The 7,535-nt window shown below is 40.1% G+C and overlaps 1 long non-coding RNA gene across 1 annotated transcript; it reads right to left on the bottom strand.

The window, feature by feature from the left end:
• Nucleotides 1-419: 419 nt before the first annotated feature.
• LOC138420400 (uncharacterized) lies at nt 420-7,332 on the bottom strand. The gene is made up of 3 exons (XR_011249231.1): nt 7,237-7,332; nt 2,095-2,184; nt 420-1,585 (listed from the first exon to the last, which is right to left on the bottom strand). It is a non-coding gene; the product is annotated as an uncharacterized lncRNA (long non-coding RNA).
• Between the last annotated feature and the right edge of the window lie 203 nt (nt 7,333-7,535).

Below are 7,535 nucleotides of genomic sequence, written 5' to 3'. Positions count from 1 at the left end.
CTGACATACATCTCTCGACATCTTATCTCTTCAGAACGCCAGGGTTGATTATTTTACAAAGAAAAGAAATGCATTGCTATCACACAACTGTTAGATTGAGACCCTATTATTATAGACACTATTTAATTACAACCTATTTGAATCAAGCCTTGTTCTTTTTTTTTTTTTTTGCTTGGGTATTTATTTGGGGAAGTTTGGCCCTTGGCAGATTGAGGGGAAGATATTTTTCAGACAGGGAAGTTTGATTAAACTGTCTAAACTTGACTATCTTTCCACAGGAAGCTTCCCTCTTGCCTGGCCATCACTTCTCCTGCCAATCTGAAAACATTTCAGCTCTTTAGATCAGTCTTGAGACTTGGTCCCACTCCCTTTTACCCTTTCTGTCTCTTTCTCCATATCCTAATCATTAACGTTAGCTGTAATTTTTAAAATTTTTATTGGAGTATAGTTGCTTTACAATGTTGTGTTAGTTTCTGCTGTACAGTAAAGAGAATCAGTTACACATATACATACCTCCCCTCTTTTTCAGACTTCTTTCCCATTTAGGTCACCACAGAGCATTGAGTATAGTATACGTGCTGCCTAAGAGAGCATGAGTATTGAGTATAGTTCCCAGTGCTATACAGTATTCATTAGTATCAGTAGTTATTCACTAATGAATTAGTATTCATTAGTTATCTTTATTATGGAGAAGGCAATGGCACCCCACTCCAGTACTCTTGCCTGGAAAATCCCATGGACAGAGGAGCCTGGTAGACTCAGTCCACGGGGTTGCTAAGAGTCGTGCATGACTGAGCGACTTCACTTTCACTTTTCACTTTCATGCATTGGAGAAGGAAATGGCAACCCACACCAGTATTCTTGCCTGGAGAATCCCAGGGGCAGAGGAGCCTGGTGGGCTGCCATCTATGGGGTCGCAGAGAGTCGGACATGACTGAAGCAACTTAGCAGCAGCAGCAGTTATCTATGTTATACATAGTAGTGTGTATATATAGATAGATAGGTATCAAGCTGTACTTTTTTTTAAGATGAAGGTAAAGTTCTTCAAAGAAGCCAAATCATATAATAAAGGATGTCTGTAAAATCTCTATACGGACACTGAAATATTCAAGGATAGTGATAGAATTTATATATCAAAAGGAAAAGATGATCCAAGTGTCCCGCAACCTAGTACCTAAAAACCACAAATATTTATTATCTAGCTCGTGTTCTGTGAGTTGACTGAGATGACTGGGACAGCCCAAAATGTCTGGTCTAAGTGGAATCAGCTGATCTTTGTAGTTGGCAGCCCTGCTGGGGACGGAAAGCCTAGAATGTCCTCATTCATTCATCTGGTGGTTGGATCTCAGCTGGTCTGCTTATTTCTGCTCCACATGGTCTCCATCTCCCCTCAGCTCCACTCAGTCTGTTCTGATAGTGACACAAAGAAAGCTGCAGGACTTCTTAAGATCTCTGTTCAGTAGCAGCTTGATGTCCTTTCTGGTTCATTTGATTGGCCAAAAAACTTACAAGTCCAGTCCAGAATTAAAGGATGGAGAAATGGACTCTTGATGACAGATGACAAAGGCTTTATTACCTGTGGAAACTGAACAGGAGAGAAGAAGTTGTCAGCAAAGAAGGGAAGAGTATGGCAAACACAGAGAGAATGGGCTCTCGTGAGATTTGGAAGTTACAATGAGAATGTTCCCTCTGTTTCCACACTCCATAATTGTTGGGGTAACTCACAGAGTGGTCTCAACTTAAGATAGCTACAAAGGAAGTAAGATCCTCAAGGAAGAACAAGGTTTCCATTAATAGACGAGGAAAATCAAACATTTAGGTAAAGATCACTTTATCAATTATCACTTTGTCTCCTGGAGACACTGGGAAAAGTTGAGGGAAGCAGAGGAAGGGAGTGATTAACTGGGGGTGGGGGTGGGCAGTAGATGGACAGAAGAGTTAGGTATCAGAAAACAAAAGAGAAAATATTTGCAGTGCTATCTAAAGATGACCAGGGTAAGAGGAAAGGAAAAAACAAACAAAAAAAAAAAAACAAAAACAAAACTAACCTCAACAGTCTTAGAAATTTGACCAAGGGGCAATTTTCAGACTGACCTTGATATTGGCCCCATCTTTGGGGAACCTCTGCATGTGCTTGCACTGAGCTCCTGGTATCACTCTGGGTCAGTTGGGTAGTTTCCAGATCTAGCAAAGAAAATACAAATATCCAATAAACACAGAATAACTTTTTTTTTTTTTAATATGTCTCATGCAACTCTTGGGCCATACTTTTATAAAAACATTATTCTTATTTGTCTAACATTTAGATTTAACTGAGCACCCTGGATTTTACCTCTCAACCCTGGGGTGGGGAGGGGAAGAAAATGAAGCAGGTGCTGAGCAGTACTGATCATAGCCATCAACCCTAGTAGCTAATTAGAATAGAACCCTGTTTAGAACCACCAAGTCCTGTGAATTCCAGCTGGGTGCCCCTCGCCATTTCCATTTATGAGAGGTTTTCTTTTTCTCCTCTCCACCTCCACCCCGACCTCACCTCTCTCCCATCACTCCCCTGTCTTCTTTTGCATTTCTCAGCCTTCAAGTCTCCTGGTGCCAAACCACGGCTCTCATCTCTTCACCATTCTCTGACCCTGCCAGTCAACTTCATGCTCATTCAAAAATGAGCATTTCTTATTTTTTAATTTATTAAGAAGTGTTGAATTACAATGTTGTGTTAATTTCTGCTGTACAGCAAAATGACTCAGTTATATGTGCCTGTGTGTGTATGGACTTCCCAGGTGGTGCTAATGGTAAAGAACTTGCCTGCCAATGCAGGACACATAAGAAATGTGGGTTCGATACTTGGGTCAGGAAGATCCCATGGAGGAGGGCATGGCAACCCACTCCAGTATTCATGCCTGGAGAATCCTATGGACAGAGGAGCCTGGCAGGTTACACTCCATAGGGTCACAAAGAGTTGGAGACGACTGAACTGACTTAGCAGGCATGCATATATGTGTACCTATATACACATATGTATTCTTTTTCATATTCTTTTCCATTATGATTTATCACAGGTAAAATGAGCATTCCTACTTCACCATCCTCATTTGCCAGTTTTTGTCTCCAGAAGAAGGGGGAGATAAAATAGCCATCTACTATAAACAGGAAGGAAGGTACTCCTTCAATCACACTTTCAATCCCCAACCTTGATGCCAGTGCTGAAAGAATATGTCCTTAATTCTGCAAATCAGGGATGAAGGTGACACCCATTAAGAAACATCAAATAAAATATTTAAATGTATTTAGATTTCATATCCTCAGGTTGAGGAAAGCTATAATATAACTGATTATGGAAACCCTCAGGGTTTGTAGGAAAGGCTGCTTCTTTTAGTGAGCAGTGAATAAATAGCAAAATGAAGTACTTAAAATTGGTTTACAATACACCTCAGCACAGAGCCAATAAATTAATAAAATCTGATAAGTTTTCAGATCCCTTGAGGGGTGAAATGCAGCTTGCAACACAGAGAACTTGCAGCAACGTCACAGAACAGTGAAAGTTAATTTTTTCATTTCCTATGTGGCAAGGTCCAGCTAATTTTTCACTGCCAACTCCTCTTTTAAAAAAATATATAGTTCTTAGTGTGGAATGGTTAATCATGATTTTCACGTCATTCTTTTTTTTTCCAACTGCTTTTAAGGAATTCCAACTTACAAATGAGGTGAACAGCAGCTGAATTTTATCTTTTTTACTCAAGTATTTTCACTGAACTCAGTAATCAGTGGGGTATTCTTATTCTGGTGTTGGGCAGGGAATTGCATACCCAGCTCCTATTACTGTTCATAAATTACTGCCCCCATATGTACCATCCTGAAAACGTATCTCAATGAGCTTTGTTTGGGCTGTGTGCTCCTGCCATCAATGGTGGTAGGAATCTCACCAGAAATCTAGAAAAAACCAATTAAAAGGCAAATCCTCTCTTCTCAATCCAATAATGCTGACCAAAGCAACATAAGGAGATAAAATGTGAATTATTTTCTATGTTTTGCATAATCATTGTTAATTTTAAAATACATTTCAATACACAACATAATGTCCCCTGAAAAGTTCTGTTTACAAACCTTTTTAAAGACACATCACGCAGACAGCCTACCTACATAATTCTAAAGATCTCAGATATTTTTCATTACAGCAGTTCTAATGGATGGTACTTAAATGGTAACAAAATTAAGTAAAAGCATAAAAACTCCCATCCTTAGGGATAAAACAAATAAAACAAACTTTGGCACACATAACAGCCATCAGATAATGCCACAGTAGGACATTTTGTGCTCAGTTGCTCAGTTGTGCTTGACTCCTTTTGACCCCATGGACTGTAGCCTGCCAGGCTCCTCTGTTCATGGAATTTTCCAGGCAAAAATACTGGGGTGGGTTGCCATTTCCTTTGTTCAGTTCAGTCACTTAGTCATGTCTAACCCTTTGCGACCCCATGGACTGCAGTACGCCAGGCTTCCCTGTCAATCACCAACTCCCGGAGCTTGCTCAAACTCATGTCCATCGAGTTGGTGATGCCATCCAACCATCCCATCCTCTGTCATCCCCTTCTCCTCCTGCCTTCAATCTTTCCCAGTGTCAGGATCTTTTCCAGTGAGTCAGTTCTTTGCATCAGGTGGCCAAAGTATTGGAATTTCAGCTTCAGCATCAGTCCTTCCAATGACTATTCAGGACTGATTTCCTTTAGGATGGACTAGTTGGATCTCCTTGCAGTCCAAGGACTCTCAAGAGTCTTCTCCAACACCACAGTTCAAAAGCATCAATTCTTCAATGCTCAGCTGTCTTTATAGTCCAACTCTCATATCCATACATGACTACTGGAAAAAACCATAGCTTTGACGGACCTTTGTTTAATAGTTAACTCCCTTGTCTGATTAAGTAACATTACTATATACTTATTGATGACTTCTAGAATCTCAACTTGGGAGTGATCCCATCTCACAGAGACTCATATGAGCATCTTATAAAGGTCTGTGGAATAAGAGAGTCTTCAATTTATTGGCTTGTGGGTACCTTGGGACACCATTCCTGTCCTTAAGTAGTTCCCAGGCAAGTAAGGGAACTTGAAAGATGTATTCAGAGCAAAAGGATAAAGATGCCTGACATACAGAGGACTCCAGTAAGCCAGGCACAGGTGATCCAGTTTGTTTCCCTTTTTTCCCTTTTTCCTCTCTTTTAGGAGCACTGATATTAATCACCAGGGGGAACATATTTCAAATGTTTTTCCTTTTGCTTTATCTACAAAAGTTTCTTCCCTACACAGAGACTTTTTTCATAAGAGGTGTCTTCTGTAAAATAGCTACCACTTCAGTATAAAATGGTTGGTCAAATTACAGGAAAAAAAAAGTACGGACTTCCCTGGTGGTCCAATGATTAAAGCTTCTTCCAATGCGGAGGGGTACGGGTTTGATCCCACCTGCCTTGTGGCCAAAAAAACAAAAGATGAAACAGAAGCAGTATTGTAACAAATTCAATAAAGACTTTAAAAATAAAAATAAATTTAAAACATTTTAAGAAACACTCTAACTCAAAAATGAAAGAGTTGTCACTCAGAGGAAAAGTGAGCTGGTCTGTAATAGCAGTGAACCTGATCATCTAAAATATTCTGACAGATTCTTGAGCAGTTTGCTTCTCTCTTCATATCTATTTTATCTTTATTAGGGAAGTTGATGAAGCCTTTGATGTTCCAAAGACATAATATGGGATGAATGAAACATCATTTCCACAATCATGTGTGCAGATTTGGACTAATGATATTTTTTTAACTCAGCCAATCAGTGTCCAAAGCAGTTTTCCTTATTATTAACATCTTCTCCCACCAATTTCTCTCCCAGCCTGATACCTCATCCTGATTAATGGACTAGTAGCAGGGACTACTTTTTTTAAATGATGTTTTGCTTAAAGCATCTGTTTATGTTTCAGCAAAACAAATAAAGTCAGGCGTATTAAGGAATATGGTGTTTTAGAAACAAAGAAAACAACCAAGATTAGAGAAAAGTTAACTGTTCCCTCGGGAGAAACCCTGGTGGTTAAACTGTTTCATCAGCAACAATACAGAAATTGTTTTAATGGTGTTTTCAGCATCTTATTCTGGAAAAAAAAAATAATAATACCCAGGTTCACAAAACACAAAGGTTGAAATCAAGGCTATCTATCTGGAAGACTGACATTTATTGAGAGCAACATTGCACAAAGTCTGTTAAAGCCAGTAGAGTGAGCATATAGACACTAATGATGTACCTTTATCCTTTGAAATATTTTTCATGCTAAACTGGTTACCATCACTGAGAACAATTAACATGATTCAAGAACTGGAGAGGGGTTTACTTCTTAGGGGTGAGTTCTTCTGACAAAAACCACGCAGCAAAGCTTATTTAATAAAATTGAAGAGAAGTCACACAGGGAACAAAACCAAAGTCTTCTATCTATATAGAAACAGAAGGGCACCTATGGAGTTTATCTTCGCATTCTCTTCCCAATTAAAAATACAACATTCCTTTCTTTATGTTTGCATGTCCCAGGCTCAGTTTAAACAATTTACCTCTCCTAAATATTCCTTTGAAGGTTAGGGAAAGGCCTTTCCCTCATGTAGTGAAAACTGCGGCAGCTTTTTCCTGTCCTTTAAACACGGTCGTCATTAAATGCACACAGCTGTCCATTGACTATCTGGGAGAAACTTCCAGGTTTGTCACAGCAACAAACTCCATCATGAGCACAGGAGAGTATAAACAAGCAGGGCAAGATCCACCTCAGGCAGAATATCCACGTTAAAGGCTTTACATTTTTCTTTCCCTTGGTCCCAAATACAGCACAGTGTCCTTTCACGAAAGGCTTTGGTTTGCCTTGGTAAAGGCTGTTTCTTACAGCCCGTGTTGGGGGCAGAAGTTCTTTAGTAAAACTTGTCATTATTTATGTACCAGAAAGGAAAACCTTGTCTAGTAAATTAATTAGAATGTGACCTGAAAAGGAATATTTTTGATCAGTGAAAACAGAAGTCTTCGGGTAAAGGGGGGAAAAAGGCAGAAAGGTTCAAAATACAGAACTGCATTGTTTGCAGAAAGCCTGCTGCTTCCTTTATGCCTAGCTGAACCATGCCAGGAGCCCTCTTGAATTTCGACAAGAATACAGTTTCAGATCATCTGCATTCAGGGCCAGAGTCATGGCCCTGGAACCGATAATTGCCTCTGACAGGATTTAATTACCTTCTCTAGGACCTTTTCTCTGTTTGATTGGAGACCACCCCCTGCCTCCGATCAAATCAGACAGTAATAACACGCTGAAGCGCAGCAGCCAATCACGAGTCAAGTCTGAACAGTGACCTTGCTGAGTCGAAGCTGATTGGTGGTGTCAGCCTTGTCAACGGTGTCAGGGAACCGTCAGACAAGAAAGAGCGAGGGGGGAGCGGAGGAGAGCGAGGGGAGATAAGAGAACAGCATTAATGCTAATGGAGGCTGTCAGCATTCAAGGCTCCAGGCCGCCTCACAAGCGGCCTTGCACAAAA

The sequence above is a fragment of the Ovis canadensis genome, chromosome 15 (assembly GCF_042477335.2).
Source record: "Ovis canadensis isolate MfBH-ARS-UI-01 breed Bighorn chromosome 15, ARS-UI_OviCan_v2, whole genome shotgun sequence".
Classification (NCBI taxonomy): domain Eukaryota; kingdom Metazoa; phylum Chordata; class Mammalia; order Artiodactyla; family Bovidae; genus Ovis; species Ovis canadensis.
This window is presented reverse-complemented; position numbering and strand designations above follow the sequence as displayed.